Source organism: Echeneis naucrates, chromosome 5 (genome assembly GCF_900963305.1).
Source record: "Echeneis naucrates chromosome 5, fEcheNa1.1, whole genome shotgun sequence".
Taxonomy (NCBI): Eukaryota; Metazoa; Chordata; class Actinopteri; order Carangiformes; family Echeneidae; genus Echeneis; species Echeneis naucrates.
Window position 1 is genome coordinate 20,567,715 of NC_042515.1, and position 22,106 is coordinate 20,589,820.

The window sequence follows — 22,106 nt, forward strand, 5'->3', positions numbered from 1 at the left end:
AAGAATAAAATAATAATAAAAAAAAAAATCTCAACATCAGATCAACGTCCGGACTGGAGGTTGTACAAACAATTGCAGGATAAATGGAACTAAAGACGGGGTAAGAGTTGCAGAGATGGGCATTTATCAAACAGAATAGATCACAAGAAAATGATAGTTTTCAAATAATAACTTAATAATAACTTAAATCTGTGTTGGAGGTGCTGAATTTAACATACAAGTCAAGATGGAGTGTCCCAACAAAAAACATTTACTTTAAAAAATTAAGGGACCGCGAAAGTCCCTGTTCGATCACACAAGTCTTTGTTCCAGATAGATTTTATGAAGAATGTTATAGAAACAGTGAATATTTGATGTTGTATACTACATTAGCATAGTTCTATTACCAAATCAAACACCCATATAGATTACGGATAGCCAAAAGAAATCTCTCAGATTATCTGAAAAATCTCTTGCCATAATAATTGAAATGCACGATACAATCCTGATGCATCTATAATCTCATGCTGGCTTGCTTGCCTGCCTGCCTGCCTGTCCGGATACATCTACTTATTTGTCATGTCATTCCAACAATGGATCATTTCATAGAAGCAATTCATTCAAATTCAAATTCTTTTATTTGTCAAACAGCGGGGAAATCGCAAATTTACTCAAAATGGCTGATTATAGTAAAAAGTCACGTACTCTGCTTCAGTGTAAAGCCAGCTATTCAATTACCTACCTTATGTCACCAACTGGACTTGACAGCAGCAAAGCCCACTTAGCATGCAAACCACAAAGTGGCAGTTTACGTAACTGTGTGGACTAACCTGAGTAATCATGCTGTGGAGTCATTAAACGGATGGAAGTACAATGAAGAGCCCTCACACCAGCCGCCCCCCTTCATAGAAAACCATTAGCACACACACAACACCTCCACTACACAGGCCTGCCTACCATCAGCTCAACTAACCCGCCCACCTGCCCATCCACCCCACACCTACTTGGTCTTTTGACCCCAGTGTTAAATCAATTTCATGCAAACTTTGTATGTTCCTGGGGAACTTATTAATCTTCAACATCATCATGATAACCATTACGCTCTTCTCTTCTTCTATATATGGATTTAAGAAGACTCTCATCTCCTGTTGCTTTTGAGGGCCACTTTATTATATAGGCTGATATGAGGGCTTCTCTTGAACTGAGAAAATCATCATTGAAAATTGATGCTTGGGAGAAGCTTTAGAGCCATTGACTATCGATGCTTCTTCAGTGGCACAGTAGAGCTCATTAAGAAGAGTCCTTAGTTGCCAAAAAAGAGTATGATGAGTATTCTTAAAAAAACAAACAAACAAACAACACCCCCCCAACTATATCAGATTGAACCTGTTAAAATAACAGCAATTTTGTCAAATGAAAAATGTGCAAAACTGTTGATCCTTTTTTCCCACACTGATAGATCTTAAATAAATGTGATCTTTCTCAGATGTCCTAAAGAAAGTAAATTGCTTTCCACTGGACCTCACTTTGTGTCAGTTAAAATAGATTTTACACACTTGGGTCTGTTTACTGGGTCTCAAAAGAATCATTTGAAATTTGGGAAAATATGCTAATATGCTTATTTGCTTTCTTTTTTGGAGAAGGAGGAGAAGCTTGACCGCCATTCTCATGAAGTCAAGTCAATTAGGCTGGCTCAAAATATTTGGTCATTCATTGATCTCCTGCCACTTATCGGTTTCCATTATGCTCTGGCTCAACATATGAACGATTTAAATAAATGTATAAATGCATGCTAATAGGATGCATCCCTTTTGTTTAACCACTGCCAAACAATAACATAACAGTGACACTTGGTAGCTGTCGAGGCTGTTCCTGTTGGACTGCTTGGTGCAGGTAGCAAAGAAGTCTCTACCCAGGCACCCAACAGAGATGCTGCTCTGAACTGCTGGTTTCACAACAGATTGTCTGTCAAAAGCATAATTTAACATAACTCCTACAGCAAGCCCTAATTGTTTTTTTAATTGTTTGTTTCTTTTTCTTTTTTTTATCTGCAAAAAAGACAGGAAAATGACAGACAGTAATTGCAGTCAGTCCCCCCCAAAATCATGGTGCAGTGAGGGATATTAAAGGTGTCTGTGCACGGGCATATAAAAAAAATAATAAATCTATGGCTCCTGGGTCATTCTCCTGCACAGAAACAATTTATCTCTTCATCTATCTGTCTAAAAGTAAAAGAATAAAGCATTTTCCCCAAGTGTTGAACTGTTCCTACTTCTTAATTTTTTTGTGCTTTATATGTATCAATTGTTCCTGATTTTCAGTTTAAAGCATAAGAATCAAATCTTTACACACTCATTGTCCAAGTGAAACAAAAGTCCTAAAAATGCATTTATATTGACCACCTACAGCTTTACAGATCTTTGTTGCCTTATTAAACAACGTTGCATCTCTGTCAAGAGGATTGGGTTGCAGATTACGCTATTGTTGTTCACACACAGAACAATGAGTTCTCAATGACGAATGGTTATCAGTTTTAAGCTAAACCTAAAATAAGAAGAGGTACTGGGCATTGTTCGATGAATCATGCCATTGTGAGTGTTGGATTACGGACTGTTGATAATTTTGCCAAAATATTTCAGGAGAAGGACGATATTCAGAGTTTCTGTTTTCAGCAAATGCACCATCCGTGTGGCCAAAAATACACTAATCTGTTAATGAAACACTAAATGGACAGCATCCAAAGCAACTACTCAGCTGACGTATTTATGCAGGCATGTCATTTTTGCACCCACTGGTCTATTGTCTTCTTTTGGGCAAGCTCAAAAGATACTCTGCTGTGCATGTACACAGGTGAGCTCAATACTAAAGACGTGTTTTGTTCATTTATTAATAGTTCCTTCATTCAGCTGTGCTTTTCCGCTGCCTCCCATAACTATGGCAACAGCCGCAAAGACTCGAAGAGGGGAGGTCTTGGTCTATTGTACGGAAAGGAAGGAGGGAAAAAAAATGTAATGTTTTCTTGTAGCAGATGTTCACTTGTGACTTTTGGCTGCGTGACAGCAGTCCATCTTCCCAGTCAATGGAGAGCCTCTCATCTCCTTGAAAAAAAGTTTACAATCTGCCCACAAGCACGCGTAAACCACATCTCACAGGCTCCCAGCTGCTTGTAATGTAGACACTGTGTGGGGTGCAGTGAGCAGCAGGCTAGCTCAGGAGGACTGATTCATATCTTAGCTCGGCTTCCACTCCCTCTTACAATATATCTCATTTCCCTACAGTGTTGATTTTTCTTGCCTCTTAATTCATGTGAGCATCCTGCATCACACGCTGTGCTGTTGACTTGATCTATCTATTCCACTGGGAGTGGATGTGTTTTACTGTGGGAAGTCTGAGCTTGAATGAGGGATTTGCCTCAGTTCCAAGTTCCTGCAGGTGTGACTTCTCTGAGGAAAGACTGCAGCATGAGCCTCTCCTCAATGCCCTGGGGCCCAAGTGGTGCAGGTATTTTGTGGTGGAAAGTCAGTCAAGCAACCACAAAAATGCTGGAAAATTTTAAAATTAGTACAAAGAGAGATGAATCAACCATAAAGACCCACAAAAAAGATGCGACACAGACACGGACACAAAGCTGTTACAAAGAGGCGAAAAGAGAGACACAAACCAACTTCAGAGACACAAATTAAGCACAAAGTGATGGAAAGTGACTAAATGGGATATAAAATAAAACCCAGAGATGCAAAATGACCATAAAGAGACACCTTTATGACAACAAAGAGAAGCAGAACAGCCACAAAGAAGTGGAAGATGACTATAACAAGATGCAAATTAGTAAAAGGAGACATAAAAAACATAGAGAAATAAAACAAACCACAAAGACTCTCTCAGCCTGAGTGACATTCTCCTGTGCAGAATGAAAGGTGGGCCTTGAACATGTCTGCAGTAGCCCCCCCAGCCTATTGTTTCTTAATCTGTCAATGCTTGCAGGAGTCTGGTAACATTCAGCCACTGATGCACATCAGAGCGCTCGCTGGTAGCAGGGGGTCGGCGCGTTGAAAAGAGAAACCCCTGCTGGAGTTTTCGCCCCGAGATAATATTATGCAAACAACACTGGAGAGTTGAAGGGGCTGATTAGAATTCATACCTGTAGACAGAACCCCCTGTGGTTGCCATTTGTTTTTTTGTTTATAATGGTAGGTCACTGACATTTCACCTTCAGGGCTCGAGGTGTATGTTGAATTTACTTGCATCAGGAGGAGTGGCCATGCAAGAGACATACAAATATGCTGTATCGAAATGATACATTGTTCTCAAAGGTCAAGTCAGAATCGACGGCTCGTGCAGTGACGCAGGCTAGTGTGGCGCTGTATGACTCATATATAATCACTCTGGTTTAACTTGGCCTCCTCATGCCTTATCAATATTAATTTTGTGTTAAATATCTTTGAAACCACCAAATCTGTGTTTTTGAGATGGAGCTTTTGCTGCAGCAGTGAAATAAATGCTCACATCCTTATCTGCTGCCCACGAGTCTGGCAGTGTCTCATGAAAACAATTTGCCCATTAGTCTCAGGTATTAGAAAGGCAAGGTGCTGATTTTATCCTACTTCGTGTTTACCTCATTATAAATGCTTGTGGTTTACATTTTAACAGCTTTAAGCTTATTATTTCTGAGAGTTGCATAGAGGATAAAGGAGTTAAGATGTTCCTTTGTGGTTTGGTGTGTCTGCACTCTATCTCCAGCTCAAATGAATTATGTTTATTCAGTAGTAAAACAAACCTGGAGGAGAAAGTTGAATGTTATTCCATTGACACTTTTCATAATATGATGATTACAGAAACAACATCCCACACTGGACACAATCCCGCTTTAAATATTTTTCCATCGGCTCATCTTTTTTGTTTTTTCTTCTTCAAAGCGAAAATGGAAACTGCTACTGTACTCCGGCATTAAAATTTCATGGTCAAAATGTTGGGAGCTTTCATTTGCTCCTGTTTATTTGCATTCCTGGTGGTGAAAAGCTAGCAATGCTGCTGTTCATTAGTTGCTTTAATATAGACTCTGCTGCGGAGCCAGAGAACCGAGTGAGGTGATATATTATGGTGGTGAATGTGTGACTTATGGCAGAAGTATATGAAGAGAAGAGCGGAGCACTGGAAAGAGATATACCGGATGATGAATGATGTTTTCCCAAGGCAAGTGCGATATCATTGCTGGATCTAAACAACCTGCGTTATAAATGGTGTCAAGCCTCGTCCTGGATGAGTCATGTTTTTGTGTTTTCTTGTATGTTTGTCTTCCTGTTTTATTTTGTTGCACTTACCCGCTCCTCTCGTTTCAGGTGTCTTGACTTCCTGCCCTCGTGTTCTCCCATGTGCTGATTGCAGCAGCCCCCGCCCTGATTGTTTCCACCTTTGTTGTTGTTCTTCCGCTTGTGTATTTAAGACTTGTGTTTGGTGTTTGTCTTTGCCTGTTCGTCTTGTCAGTTCGTCAAGCGTCCCAGCCGTCTAGACTGTTCAAGTCTTGTATTCCATATTCTGAGCCTTGCTTTGTTTTTGCCTCAGTACCAATAAACCTGGTCCTGTTGCTACCTACCTGAGTTGAACTCTTGAGTCCTGCAGCCACTGAGCTCTGTCAAATGGTTTTGTGAAGTTAACTTGTTTATGGGAACAACCTGAGGAAATCTCAGAAGAGGCTGAAAACAAGCAGGGACAGCGTTTGATTCACGCAGCCTCTCTTGGTGGGAGAAAGTGATGATTTATTAATTTTTTTGATAAGTAAGATCACATACAGTTCAAAATTCAGCAGCCACCAAAATCATTTTCTTCCTGATCCTTCAGTATTTCTTGGGGGATGTTTCTCAAGCATCCCCAGTGGAGTGTTCAGAGGTCCAATGGGTCTGTGTGGTGAATGCATGACTGACACTGCTCCACCTAGGGCTTTTGCTAACGACGCAAATTAATTCTGCCTCCCGAGGCAACAGTCTCTGCTCCCATGATTTACTGAGCGTAGAGAGAGCTGAAGTCCGGCCCAGACGTCACATGAAAGAAGAACTGGCAATGTAGGTAATTTGGATGCAGACATCAATAATTACATTAAAACGCAAGAGCAGAAAATGCGATGATCTGCTGGCTGTAGAGTCAGGTTAAAGATTCTAGATTCTAGAGGCAATCATTCTGCCACATCAAGAATTTACTGAGGGGTAATGTTGTATGGGATCGCAAGGTGTGGCCCACTAGCAGTGGAAAATAACGTGTGAAAATATGTTTTCCTTTGTAAGAGAAATTATTTGTCTGAAAACTGTTAATTTAAAAATGCTAAGAAATGTGTTTGTTTTTCACGCAAATCTTAATGAGGAATCGATCTGTTGCAAGGTGAAATCCAGCAGCTGTTGTAACTGTGTCGAGTGGAAAGGAGAAAAGAGCAGTGATGCAGTTTGTCCACTTTGGGAACTCAAGAGTAAGATGCAGGAAAACCTTGTTTGAGTGCAAAAACCCAATTTTATGTTTTGTTTTTTTTTAAATTATTATTATCTATCTTTATTTATTATCTTTATTTATTATTATCTATCTTTTTGGCAAAGTGACCATTCATCATCTAATGTAGTGATGCTGTGGTCCTAAACGGACCACAGTTTTTATTCCTAAACCTAGTTATCCAAATCACGACAGTATCTATAGAAACCATGGCGACTGAGGTGGAAATGATGCTGTTGCTACAGTCTTATTGCTACAGGGCTTATTGTTGTAACCATGAAACCTACGGAGTGGTTCAGGTTGGAAGGGGATGGTGTGGGTTTATTTGATGTCGAGCTCTTGCACGAGCTTTCCCCTGCATGTTAATGCAGGCACCGACTGCAAACCCTGTATGGTTGAAACCAAGGAAATTCAAAATCACTGTGGGCCTCTGCGTTAGATTGGAAGACTTACTGTCCAACCACATCAGAGCCAACTATAGGATTATTTGACAAGCACTTATTGGGGCATGTTGACCCCAATCAAAGCTGAATAATTTTAACATCTGTTTAACATTATAATTATAGTAATGGTGGCTTACCTGACTTATTTGACTTGAAGTATTTGAGTCCTAAGAGCACAATACTAGGTTGTTTTCATTGAGGTAAATTTATGCTTTATTATAAATTATTACACTGAAAGCCACAGTAACGTTGGCAACCTTTCATTTTAAATCCATTGAGCTTGGGAAATGTATAAAACTGCAGCACCAAGTCTCACCAAACTCCACTGCTGGCCAGGTACAGTATCCCCTGGCTAATGAGCACTGGGTATGCAGTCTGACTCTGGTACACAACCCGGTCTGGCAGGAGCTGAAGCTCTGCACGTATGTTGTCTTGCTTCAGTTTCAACTGCTTGAAGTGACACAAGTGATATATAAAAGAAGGTTGAAGAAAGTAGGGGATCTTGTCAGTGTTGGACTTAGATTGTGGGGTTGTTGTTGTTGTTTTTTTTTTTTTTTTTTATTATTCCCTAAGGCAGACATAATAAATACTTAACGTGGCTTCAGAACACATCAGAGGATGCAGCAGTCCAGCAATGAACATATTTTGTAGAAAATCTAAATCTAGATCACTAACTGAAGTTTGAGTGGAGGGATTTTGTGAAGTATATGTGCCATATATTCATATTTCTCCACACTTGCCTTATTGTGAGCAGTTACACAAGCAGTTTTTATAATAATAATTGTACCATTATCTTTCCCAGAAACTGTGTTTTTCTGCCATTATACGCTTTTGCTTAACTCTTCATCTATCTTTCTTTTACCACCCCATCTTAGACCTCTGGGTTTCTGGGAAACACTGGGCTACTGAGATTTTTAGCTGGAGTAAATTCAGTTCATGTTCAGTTCTTTCAAATTTGTTGGCCTGAGAAGGGATGCTGTGCTGTGAAGAGCGCACTTAAATTCATCCATTATGTTTGTGGGTGCCAATCCCTGCTGATACTGATACATCTTGTGGACGGGCTGTCCTGAATCTCGTTGCAGTATCAAAAATGACACCATCACACACATCAGCCCTCAGCTTGTTACTCCACCAATAACATTTTAGCCAAGTTGCATAGCAGAGAAAAAGAAGTGGATTGTTGAGGGACACAAACACACCCAGCATGTCTAAGTAGCTAATAAAACTCTAGCACATTGCCCCATAGACTACATAGTTTGCATAACTTAGGTATTTGTGGGGGAATTACAGCTGTCAGCCATGGTAGTAAAACAACTTTGAATATGTCAGTGTATATCATAGCAATAACTGCCACGGGCCGGCAGTCAGGTAACGTTGGAACTGATATACTGTAGACAGACAACATTACACCAGCAAATTGGACAAGCCCATACAACTTTAAATCTGGTGGTTTGTGTGAACAAGGTGGCCTTGGACGGCGTTCACGGCCTGATTTGGAGTCAGTATACCACTTGCTCATTGGTTAATATCCTGGACTTCATGTTTTCTCTTATTTACAATAATTTCAGGTGGATGAGAATAGTCTCTATTTCCTTAGAGTGCATCCATAAAACTAAAAACGCTTCTTTATCTCCATGCGCATGGAAAAGAAAAGACAAGCTTTTCCAGTACTACATGATGGGGAAGCGTGCACCTTTGGTAAGACCAGATATCTGCGATGAATTCTTCAGCACACCGCACACACACACCACTCCTATCTGTGCCCATATTGTGTGCAAAGAGAAATGGGGAAATCATTGTTTGTCCGTTTGACCAGGGAGACCTGTGGGATGTAATCTCTCCCTCTTAATGCCTACATCCAAGCTCAATGTGCTGGGGATTAACAGGCCAATAAAGATTTATTGACGGATAAGCTGCAGTTCGCCTCAACACGCTTGACTGTTATTGGAAGATATGCATTTATAGGCAGGGAATCCATTGTACCCCGTCATCTTCACATGGATAGTGGCAAAATGAACGATGCTTGGTCCCTTAAAAATCCAATTTCTCTGATATCTATAGGAATTCAATAAGCTGCCTCTTCCCTCTCAATGTGTGTGAGCAAGTAAAAATAACCATTGAAGCTCCTTGAATCCTACCTGAAGGGAATGCGTTCATGAAAATAGATTCTACCTGTTGTTGAATGCATTATCTTCGGCACAATTTGCTCACACACTGATTCCACTTACGGCTATATTGAATTTGTTAAAGTATGAAATATGTGTTGTGTGACAAGGTCAGTGCTTCCCTAAACATCCAGTCTAAGCTGAAACCTATGCCAAACAATCTGTGTTCCCATATTTATGTGTTTTTCCATCTTTAACGGCTTTCTAATGAGACTCATCATGCACAGCAGGACGCTAGCGATAAGGGACGGTAATACAGCGGTGCCACATGCGGGACCCCTTACTCATTTTCTACAAAATGCATTCATTGTACTGTTGTCTCCCACGTGGTTGATAGCTACACACTGGCTGCGATGGAGAGGGGCGTTGCTCCACTACCCGCTTATTGGCATGATGATGATGGTGGTGGGGGATGAAATGATTAACCCAGTCAGCTCCCCCGGCTCTGACCCATGGTACACACCTCACATACCACTGAAATATTCATGACTAGTACTGGAAGTTGGTGCAGATTCCCGTGTTCTGTTTCTTTCTTCTTCTTTTTTTTTTTTTTTTTCGCAGAAGCATCATTAAATGAGGAAGTGACAAACTCGCTGAGGGTGCGTTTTAGTGTGGTAGGCAAAGCAAGCCCCATTGCTTGCAGCACAAATGAACATATTCTCTCTTTCTCTCAGGAGAGGCTGATAATTAAAAGTGTAGAAATAGCCCTCTTCTCAGGTCAGACTCTCTGCACCCTTCTCCTTCTTTCACTCTTACGTCCCGCATATGAAATTCAACCACCATCGCGTTTGTTCACTCCATGAATCTGTATAGAACGATCAATTTGGTTAAAAATGTGGTTAAAAAAAAAAAAAAAATACTCAGTAAAATCTTTAAGATATAATTTGTCACATTTAGCTCTTTGAAAATGTATACAGATGGCTTGTTGCTGATTCAAAGATGAATTATTCGTCACACTTTATTATCAAATCCATTCTCTATTTCCAATAATGAAGCAACTGTGATCGCAATTTAAAGGGTGAAGTGGCGGCCATGTGTGTGCGGGAAGGCATTGCATTTTAAAGTGACATTTACACTCTGGTTGTCTCTGCAACCCCATCCCCCACCACCCACCCACTGCCACCAGCTCTTGCACAGATACGCACAAACACACAGATGCGCACACACTATATCTCCACTTCCCTCTCCCTTCCTGCTGCTGCTGCCTTCTGTGTTCTCTCTCCTCTCCGTTTTGCAGCATTGAGTAAAGGCAAAGACAAGTTAAAACAATACGACGCAGCTCATGCACATTTCATTAAATAGGCAAAAGAAGCTGATAGCTGTCAGCTACTCAGGTCTACTTCAAATAATCTGCAAAGTTTTCCGACTGATTCACTTTGCACACACACACACACACTCAAATGAAACAGTGGGCTAATTATTTCTGTTTTAATCTTTCTGTGTGCTGATGTCTGCATGAGTAATAGGTAATACTGTTATAACATGAATGCATAAACAATGTGCATTACTGTTTAGACTGCGTTTGATCTTTGGCCTTTCTCTACACTAAATGCATGCATCTATTTTTTTTTTTTATCTACCTGACAACCTATCACAATAGCATTCACTGCTACTACAATGGCTATAAGACTTGCTAAACGCTTTGGAATTATCTACATTTATGTGCAAATGGGTCTTGGAATATGGCCAAAGCTTCATCTTACTTACTTTTATGAACAAATGCAATATATTTAACTGTTAGTACAAACAAAAATAATGTCAGAAGATTTAGGGTAAAGATACGCTGATTTGCACAAAGCTCACAGAGTGTAAAAGAAGCTGAAGAATCAAATAAAAAAAAATTAATAATAATAATAAAGGAAATAACAGTGGATTTCCAAAAGTCCAGTGAACATTCTTGGAGTGGATATCAAGGTGTTACCAACTTACAAATATCTGGGAGTACACCAGGAAAACATAGTGGACTTGTCCGCTAACACAGATTCACTCCACACAAAGGGGAAAAGAGGACTCTTTTTCTTAAGGAGGCGCAGATTCTTAAACATCTGCACAAAGATGCTGCAGATGTTTTAGCAGTCTGTGGAGACAAGCGTACTGGTCGATGCTGTAGTCTGCCGGGGGGGCAAATGAAGAAAATCCACCCCATGGCGTTCTCCAGTCAGAGCCCAGTCCTTAATCCAGCAGATTGGCTGCGGAATGACCTCACAGATTCGTTCACTGCAGACTTCCCGAGGATATGTCTGAACCGGCAGTGGCTGTGCTCAGTAACAATGTAAAAGATTTTAATTATGATTATGAATTTTTAGCTCCAGCACACTTTCTCTGTACTTGTGACCTAGATGGATATCAGCTCACAATCTCTGAACTAATGAAGTTCAGGTGAATCAAAAGGCTTCAAACACGTCCTCTTCCCACTGAGGAGCACATCAAAGACTTTGGTTTGAGAGCATTATACAACCAGGTTGCCTGGTGGCAGCGTTGACAAGATGCTGGATCCTGTTCTCCAGGTTGCCATGGTTACACTAATAGAGTTGTGTCATCCAATCTGTGGCCTTTAATTGTTGACAATGAAGAATCATCAACATTTTTGCAAAGTCTCTGCATGTAAACAGCTGAGCAGTAAGGAGAGCGAGATCTTCAAATTTGCCCTCATCCTGATAAATATTATGTAAAAGTAGAACATTTTGAAAGACTACTATTTGCACTTTAACAAGCTAAAGTAATCCATCCACATCACTCGCCTGTCTCTTATCCTGCATGTCCATCACTCTAACTTGTCCTGACCATAGTGTACACTGCATGGCAGCAAATTGGCAGCGGCACCTTGACGTAATGTCATGTACAACAGACGCAACTTGATTTAAATTCTCAGAGACATCATTGCCCTCAACCTGAATAAGCCCGCTGTCATTGTGTAAAAGCAAAACATCCAAATTGCACAAAGCAGTGATAGAGCTTCTCTCACCAGTTTATGACTTATTAAGTAGGTGGCTTCATCCTTTTGATCACTTCCAGAGAGCTTATCAAATGATGTTGTCATGGAAACCATCTGTCTGTAAACCGCCTCTGTTGGTGAGGTGGCTGTGATTCAAAAGGAGTTCACAGTAGGGCAGATGAGATCATGTAACTATAAATGACCAAATTGCCACCCTGCAGACAATAACTGCACAGTTGGAATCTGATAAGTGTTCAGTTCGGTTGAATCATTGAAAAATTGTCATTTTAAAATGACAAGTCATGATGAGCTGTTCGGTTTGAAAATGAAACCTTTTATTCTAATGCTACCATTACAGGGATGATTGTAATAATGTATTGTAATCACAGTGCCAAATGCCAAATCACACCATCCCTTTCATCTTCATCAAATCAGGCCTTTTGGTTACGAAACAATAAGTACTCTTAATGGCATTGATATTGTGCGGAGTCTTATGTTTTATTTATTCGATTTAACCCTTTATAAGTCAGTAAATCCATGTTTTTGGAGGGAGCCCTGGCTAAAAGTTTCTCAATAGGCAATCTGAGCATATAAACAAAACAGGATTTAAAAACCCCGGGAAAATGCAATAATGAACTAATTTTGTTGTTGTGCAAAGCAACATGAGGTCCCTTCACCTTGAATTTACAGAATCTACAAAGATTTTTGTCCTCAAATCAGCATTGTCTGAATGAATCATCTGGGTGAAATATATTGTCGCGTGAATATAAAATATGTTTACTGCTAATATTTGACATATTGCTTCTGAGCTCATCATTCCCCACAAAGACGCATCAAACTCAGCAGAGCAGGGACTTGGGGTTTGATGATGAAGATGCCCCCCTCATCCCCAGAGAATGGAAGACTCACAATCCATGGTTGGATGCTGGGGTGGAGGTCGGGTTCATGAAATGCATTACAAACACAGGCGGTGGCAGCATGTATCAGCGTCACTTTGAAGACTTCACGTCAGGTTCTCAGCCTCCGTGGAAAAACAAATAACCCCCACTCAGAGCTCTTCAGCTCCCTGCTGCTGTCTTTGCCCACAGTTTAGTACTAATCCATTACAGGCTCAGTTTCACATAATTCCCATTTTTATTGGAGAGTTTGCAGTTACAACTCAGATAGGAAAATAGATCCAGCCCATATTTTGGCCATATGCTTGTCTTCTTCGGGCTCAGTATACTCCCATACAATTCCACGGCCGGGTTCTTGTGGCCTGTTTGAGCGTGATTATCAGCTACAACTTTCACATCCGGACCACACATAAACATTTTGAAGCTGTCCAACAATATCAAGCAGCCACTTAGACCAACCAACAGGAGTCAGTAAAGCTGCATTGGGACCAGATTTAGTCATGTTTGAAAATATTGTACGTGGTCCTAGAAAAAAAAAAAAAAAAATGCACCCACTCAAGTTTTACTGCAATGAAATGCAACATCATCCATCCAAATTAAATCGATCATAAATAGGCAAAACTTCCAGAGCTGCGTTTTAGTATTTGAGATTTGGCTCTCAAACTTCACTTCATGGATTGTATTTCATTTTGCACATGGTACCTGAATTAAATGCCACCACCAACGCAGGGATGATCTCAGTGTGAATACCTGCCAAGACGACGTGATCTAGCTCGTTTTTTATCAAGAGTCAAACTTGTTCCTGGGGTGATTTGTTCATTTGGATTCCCTATGATGTCTAAAAAACAACCAAAAAGTTTCTATCTGATAGATGAAGCTGTGCTGCCACAAAGTCACTGCCAACATATGTTCTTGTGCCCTGAGCAGCACTTGAGCAGCGTGGCAGTGAAATTACCATATGGCTGACCAGTCCTTTGCCGTAGGCCGTGCAGATAGTTCCCACCTAGCACTGAGCACCCTTGCCTTCAACTTCCACCTCACACCTCTCCAGCGAAGCCTAGTTTTTCACCATACAGTATAATCACAAATCTGTGAGTTCATGTGAAGAGTGGCAGGACCAGAACTTGATTGTAGCAGTAGGTCATGTAGAAAAGGGACTCATATTTACATTTCTGTACTGCTGAGCCTTATTGGTCATACTTACCAGTGATGGTAATCAGGCGCGAGACCTTGCTGTTGCTAATTGCGGCCTGCGGCTTTAACTTAACGGAGGATGATTAAACTAATTGTTTCAAAAACCTTTAAGAATTTGGTGAAAGGAAAACTATTTAATGTAAGATGGAACAAAAGTAAGCACTGGATTACAGCAGTGTTGCCATCCTTACGATCTCATTCAAGAGTTTGGCAAACTCTTCCCTTTTGGTGACTTCTGAAGGAGCTCAGCATAACTGCAGTTCAAAAACTAGCCATGGCTCTTCTGCTCTTTTTTCTCTCCAAAGTATAATAAGACAGTGTTAGGAGTGACTTGCCTCAGCCATCTCAGTCATCTTTTTGGTAGATGATACCACGTTATTTCCTGGAATCGTCTGAGTCAGTGGGTTTTGGCTTGAGCCACCAACAATATAGCAAAACTGAAATGTAATCTCTGTTGTGTTTAATGCAGACTAAAGCTAAAGCTACATAGATACTCCCACTCTTTTTGCTTCCCTTTGTTTACCACACACACACACACCATCTATGAGACACAGTTGGACACAGAAGCACACAGTTTTCGGTAAATGATGAAACCATGTGAAGTGCAATGTGTCTCCTCTGTATGAGCATGTGTTATAGTTCTACTTGTTGAAATGTTATTTGTTTTTTTTTTTTTTCATTTCCTTATGTTTTTGCAACAATGAGACTGCTACACGGTCCCTGTCCATACGAAGGCATCCTCACTGAGTGTCAACCATACTTTAGTCCACATACAGTAAGGTCTGTGGGAGGTAAGAATCATGCACTGGGTTGGCTTGATGTGCTCATTAAGATGATTTAAGAGTAAACCTAAATCACAGACCTGCATGTCCAAAGTTGATTCAACAATGTAACGTAACAAAACAAAGTATGAGACATAATTTCATAATGTACTGTAACAGTTAAAGTACAGTTGGTGATCATTTTCCTCATAGTTTTCCAATACAGAGCAAATTAATAACAACTTCAACTTATAATAATTACAATGATAAGAAATTAATAAAGTATTCCCTTCTGTGTTCTTGCTGAATATTTGATGGAAAAATCAAAACTACTGATATATCTGTAAATAAATATGAGGTTACTGTCATTTGGAACTCTAGTTTAGCATAAAAAGTAAAAAAAAAAGGGGAGAACACTTTTGTCCAAATGTGCCCAAATTCACCTGCATTAACACAAGTGAACATGCTATATTGAATTTAAAAGGCAAAATCCAAAAACCAAAGTACACCATTTTCTTCGTCCAAAGAAGAACACACACAGAGTTTTCAAACTGAAATGGCTTTGACAGCGTTTCTAAAATGCTCTGTTTCAAGTGTACATAAGGTTAAATAGTTGCAAAAGTCATTTGTCTAAAATCAAAAATGTGTCGACATGACTGATTGGCCTGACTGAGGTTCAAAGTAAATAACTGATAGTGGTAATCTTTTTTACCCCACGACCATGAAATCAATCTCGATCTTATCATCAAGCACTATGTAAGATATAAAGTACTTTTCAAGCCTTACAATTGATTTGTAACAGTTGTCATTGTTGTTATTTGTGTAGCTTTTGGAGTCTCTTTCCTCTATTCTAAAAGTTGTAGAAAGAAAATGTGCGGTTGTGGATTTATCATGGCAGCGACCATGGGTATTAATTCCTATAATCTAAACTGAGCCCTTGAGCCCGCTGTGTTATTTCAGGGGAGCCAGAAATAGCACAGAGATTCTTGGCAAGTACTAACATACAGTACCTGCCATAAATAACCAGACGTGAAGATATTTGAATGTTGAACAGCTCCTCCCCTTGGCTGTTTGCCTGCAGTGAAAAATCTGAGCTCTGCCACTTAAAAGTTCAGTACAGAAACATTCGACTTGCAGTACTGTAATCAGTGTATCCTCAGCTTCCAGAACAGGAGCCGATAATAATGTTTTCTTTCACAAGTAACTTATTGTTTTTGACAATTGAAATTTTCATGTTCACTTTCAGGGACGTTGAAAAGTTAAGATTTAAAAAAAATATATTATAACTTTTCTATTTAATTTCTGGCATTTTTACACCAGTAACAACCAAAACAACTCTGCCTGGTGGTATATTTAAAACCATGGCAAACAGCGGATAGTTCTCGCATTGTTCCTTTTGGGACCAAAAACATTCAAAAGCACTCTAATGTCATTTACAGTACTGCACTTACTATCTACAGCTTCTCAGTTACTCTAATTTTCTTTTCAATTTCACCGCTGGCTGTGAAGTAGAATGCTGAAAAAGGTCTCTAAGTGGAAGTTGAGGACCTACAGGCTGTAAATAGGCCCAGTGTGATGGACTCGTGCTTCCTCTGGATGGATGTGAGTGTGTAACAATATCCATTTTCTAGAATGAAAAAACTCCATCCAACTCCATGTCATTGTAGATGAATAATATCAGTTCAGATTCCCAATGCTGACACAGAGACGCAAGACAAAAAGACAAAAAACAAAACAGGGATGGTCAAAGCATCCCTGGTCGAAGCACAGTTACATTTTACTCATCAAATTTAGCAGTTTGAACTATTCTAAAGACGTATTGTCAACAGGTACCAGCACTTAACATATCAAATAATGAAATGATTCCTACATTGCTGCTGGTGCTTCCAGCTGTGACCTTTAAAAGAGGCCATTAAGTGTTTGGCATGACCTCACCACCCCTCTGTAGGGATGATGACACGTCACCTGGCTGCAGGAGATGCTTGTACAGTAGCTGGCTGCTGACGGACGCTTGTCAAAAGGAGAGGGGCATCTTACAGTGAATTCTGCTCTGGCATGTTCCGCAACAACGACAGGTTGACAGTTGTTCATCTTGGATTAAAAAAAATAATAAAAATAAAAAACTATCATTGTTGTGTTAGTGGTGAGTACAAAATGCTCAACTTGTGACTGATTATAAAAATCCTCTTTTCCCCATCATCTCCTCAATATGTTCACAAACACAGAAAAATAACCCCTCTCATCACCCGTTGCTATAGCAACTCTAGCTTAACCACTGCGGTACTTCAAGGCCATGGATGCCGTTGTGATATGGAACATTTGCAGTGAAACAGCACAGTCTGTGTGACAAACAGTACTGAGTACGTGATAAAAAAAGGCATCGAGCAGCTGGCTGAAAAAAGAAAGGAAAAGAACAAATAAAACTTTTCAGGTAACAAAAAAAAAAAAAAAAAAAGAAAAATCATGTAAAAATGACCTGCAGATCTGTAAGACGGATCAGAGGTCTGGTCGAAACAAAGACAGAGCTGTTGACACAGTGGTCGAGCTGACAGGCGATCCAATCCCATTTACTTCCTCACAATTCAGTATTATTTCACCAGAAATGCTCTCTTTACCTCTACTGTGTAACTGAGTCTCGAACTGTGGCCACCAAAACGCGGTGAGGACTCCAGTCATAATCAACCACAGAAGAAGAGGAGCAGTGAAGACACAACTGAGATTCCTGCGAGATAAATATCTGAGATTGTGCCTTAAAGAACGTCACATCGACGGTGACAGATCCCCAGCTGTCTCTTCTGTCCTACTGACAGCTGAGTCTACATTCAGCAATAACTCCCGCTTTGCTTCATTACATCGCTGATGCGGTGGTGAAAGGAGACACAGTGCCTGTGACTATTAAACACATCAGATGCTGCTCTGTTGGACGTTTCAGCTGTTCCAACACCCCCTTTGTATTGTTAATCTTGTCTGTTAAACTTATCATTCTGCCACTTAGCTGCACAGTCAGCCCTCTCGTGTGGACAGGTAGTGTTGACAGGTGTACTCGCTGCTTTATTAGTCGTGTGTTTTCATCAAATGCACTCACTTTGTTACCTGAATGTCCTGATTTACGCAGACGAACCAAAACCTGACTGAAATTCTGTTATGATCTGTTGAAGCATATGAATACATTAACAACCAAATTAAAATTCAGTTATTAGTGCTCCAGTGGTAGATGACAGTTTAGGAGGATTATGAGCTTCCTCAACATAATTAAGAACGCCGTGAATACGAATGACCCTGCTGTGCTGCAATGCTCCTCCAATGCTCCATCACCAGAGTGACCAAGCCTGGCAAGTGCATTGTGGGCAGCTGAAGAACCACGACCCCAGTTGGGAGTGACTGTATGTCGTCTTGGATTCTCTTGGTGGTTGTAGATTGCACCCAGTGACACTGGGGTCAATGTTCCGTTTGCATCCCGCTGAAAATACTCCTCCTGGGTGGGAGGCGCCATCTTCACCTGCCTCAACAGATTTCAGCATATGTGGGTGAGGAGGCAGCAGCGTTTGGCAGAAGCATCCACTTCTGATTGCGGGTGGTTACTGTATAGAAGAGAGGCAGCCATTGTGTTTGTTTTATGCTTGGCAAAGATGCTGCTTAACAGTCAGGAAATATATATATATATATATATATATATTTCTTCACTATCATTTTATGAGTCAGTTTTGTCTCATAGCAACTGGATTCTTTTGACCTTTGATTTCATCGTTGTGAACATATGTGGGGCATCGTACAGTATCTGTCACGTTAAGGGAGAACCATCTGCTCGAAGAGCATTCTGTGTTTTGATCCATGAGCATCCGCTGTTATCACTTCCTCGTTATATGTATATGTTCCCTCTCACTCCTCATATGTGTTGTGTGTGGACATGTGCACGCTTGAGTATTTGAATAACTCCCATAATGTTGAAGCACAATTTCATGTCCAACAACAGTCAGAGGCCTGATGGTGATGCTTTATACAGGGTGTCCCAAAAAATTTGACATCATTTCGCAGGCCAATAATTTTGGCAATTCTTGGTGAAATAACATACATTTTTCGCAGAATGTATAGAAACAGATCAAGATTTTATATTTAATGTTTTTTTTGCTCTATTTTCAGGTTGAGCCATGCCGTTCACTCCCAAAGAGAAGTCAATTTGCATCTTGGAATACGCTGGCACTCAGTCGCCCAACCCTTTAATGCAAAATTTGGAAAAAACTTCACCAACTGGCAAACAAATTTGGACTTGGTACCAAAACTTTAAAGAGGAAGGCTGCTTATGCAGGGCTAAAGGATCTGGTATACTTTGCTTTTAAAATGATGTCAAATTTTTTGGGACACCCTGTATATTTGAGCTGGCTTCACTTCACTGTGTTTCAGCCAGTTAACCAGAGACTAAGATTTCAAACCAGTGCAGAAGCAAATCTGGACATTCTGTTTCATAGCAGCAAATGAACTATAGTCTCGCAATGTGCCACTGAAATCATGTTTGATTTTTTCACTCACTTATTAAAATTTGCATTCAAACCTTGGAAAATGTTTTTAAATGTTTTATTTTGTTTTTAATGTTTTAATTTATTTTCTTCTTTTTCTTCCTCTTCGTCTTCCCTGCATTGCCATTGATGTGGTTTCATTGTTGTCAATTGACTTTATGAGACTGAAAACATACTTCCTTTGTCTATAACTGTCTTTGAGTACTGTTAAAAGCACTCTATAAATAAAATGTATTATAATGATTTTGAAGATCTTGATTGTGATGAATCTTTAAAGTAACTCATCACTATTTAATGCAGTAGATTACCAGAGATAGACATATAGAGCAAAATGGAAATACAATTTTACTTGAGTTTTAAATCAGCAAATAAACAAAACAAATCATTAGTCAAGTCATGATTCTGTTTGCAGCAGATGAAATGATAAAAGAAATGAATGAGGTCCTCGTGTGATGTGATTAACAGAGTCTGGTAGCAAAATCCATCCTGCGTTATGTGAATTACATATAAGAACGAATAAACGCTTATTTATGTGATGGATTATTTTTATTATTATCTAGTTGTTTCCATAAAGAAAAACCTAATGATGTTCATATGTAATGCACGTTCTAAATTTACAAATCATCTAAATGCGTGTTCAATGCCTATATCCGATTTTTCTCAGCTTTGCATCTGTCGGAAGTCTCCATGTGCTTGCAGAAGTCAACACCGAGGAAGGGACGAGGAGAGCTGGACGAGCAGCCAGAGGCAGCGCGCATCGCACCCCGCTGTGATCCGCCACAAGCATCCTGATCAACACATCACAGCGGGCTCGGGCTGGTCGGGCTGGGGCTCGAACTCTTGTCACTGACACCGAGCCCCTCCTCCCCTCTCTCACTCCTTCCCTCCCTCCCCATCGCCGAGCAGAGCTCGAAGCGCGCCGGCACAACAGATGGTCCGGTACTACCAACCGGAGGAGCGCAACAATCTCACGTACTTTTATTTCTCTGAACTTCTCAGCAGCGTTTAGCACAATAGGAGCTGGGGGACTTCTCCGAGGACGCACTCCACTTTAGCAGTCTCTGGAGCCCACGTTTACAGGCGGAATTTGGTAAGTTTGGGATTTTTCTTTTTTCCAGAATAGTCTTCGCATTTCATCAATGAACCTAGGTCATCCTGCGCAAGAGCGTTCAAACCGGGATTGCTCCCTGAATTTTCCTCCATTTATCGACATATGTTGAAATGTTTTGAAACAGAAACTGACACGGTTTAAGTTTGACACATGATGTATTACATGATGAAGAATAATGCATTGGAAACAAAGAATTCAGCATGAGAGGTTAAACCTCTGACCCTCTGACACAAATGAATATGGATTCTATACAATTTAGGTAAACACAAATGACTGAAGATATTAACCTGGTTTCACAGAAAATAAGCTCATGCTCTGAAATATTTCTGACACCAGAAAGCTAGTGCTCTCAATGGACTTTAAGAACTTAATTGTGAGTAAACATTAAGGGTTTTTAGACAGTAGATGCCTTTAATATTTCAGTTTAGTTTATTATGGCTCTAAGTCAGCATTGGCTCCACAGGCGCACAAGTGCTCATGCTGCAACTGTGTGGATTCTCATGTCACAACACTGAACAACAGATAATGATGATTTTTAGTGACTTATGTCCCTCTGCGGCACAAACTTTTCATGGGGAAAACCAAACTGACAGCATCATGTCAAAGGCCAGCAATGTTTTTCAACATTGTGTCTGTTTTTTTTGTAATTTCCATGAAATACCTACATTTTTTTTCTGCTTCAAAACACATGCACTGATGACCTTTGTAGACATTCAAATTAACGAGCATTTTGGAAAGGTGCCCTAACTAATGTCCTGCATTCTGCAGAGGCACATGTTCATGAGGAATAACTCCTGCTACAGCACCATCAGCATGCAGTGGATAGATCAGGCTTTCTGCTGTAGCAGTCTGTGAGCTGCCACTTCTCTTTCTGCTCAGTGTCTCAGATAAACGCAAGAGAGCTATCACCTTCAGTCCATCTTCAGTCCGCCATCTTTCAATAAAACTCACAATCATTGAGTTTTAATTCATTATTGTCAATCTGCTACTAAGATATAAGTCTCTACCTTTGGCAGCACTGTAAGCCAGCTGACACACACTGGCAGATTTACACAAGGAAAAAGAACCCTCCACGGGAGCATCAACTCTGTGCGTTGATGCTCTTCATCCATATGTCATGTCCTTGAGGCCCTTTAAGATGAAAAATCCACTCTGGGTCACCAACGAGCTGTATGTAATGATTTATTCAGTCCCTGAAGAGGTCCAGACCTGCAGCGGACCCCAGGTGGGCCCGTGGCAGCAGCAGCAGCTCCAGGAAGGAGCAGCAAATTACCACACAGTCCCACAATTTGTACACAATAAGATCTCCAGGGAGAGCCACTCCAGCTTGGGTTTACTGTCGCCCTTGATGATGTGTGAGCTACTGGCAGGGCAGAGAAAGTGTAAAAATGTATGGATTGCTTTGAAAATGTGACTGCAGATTGTTTGATAGTACTGGTGAGACAGTGTAGCGTAACACAAATCTATGGAAATTAAAATACAGGAAAGATCGAAGGCTGCTCGGCCATCTGTTTGAATTTTATCCACGTCTATATGGCTTCTCTAGGAACACTGCACAAATACATCCGAATATGCAGTGTTTTATTAATTTCCCCCTTTATTGTGGTTCTCCATTTAAAGTACATATTGTACTG

General features: G+C 40.4%; 1 protein-coding gene across 1 annotated transcript in view; it reads left to right on the forward strand.

The window, feature by feature from the left end:
* The first annotated feature begins 20,368 nt into the window (after positions 1-20,368).
* The window catches only part of camkvb (CaM kinase-like vesicle-associated b), a 37,723-nt gene continuing 35,985 nt past the window's right edge, over positions 20,369-22,106 (forward strand). The window contains exon 1 of the mRNA XM_029502846.1: positions 20,369-20,451. The gene's annotated coding sequence lies outside the window, so the exon portion shown is untranslated. The remainder of the gene's footprint in view (positions 20,452-22,106) is intronic.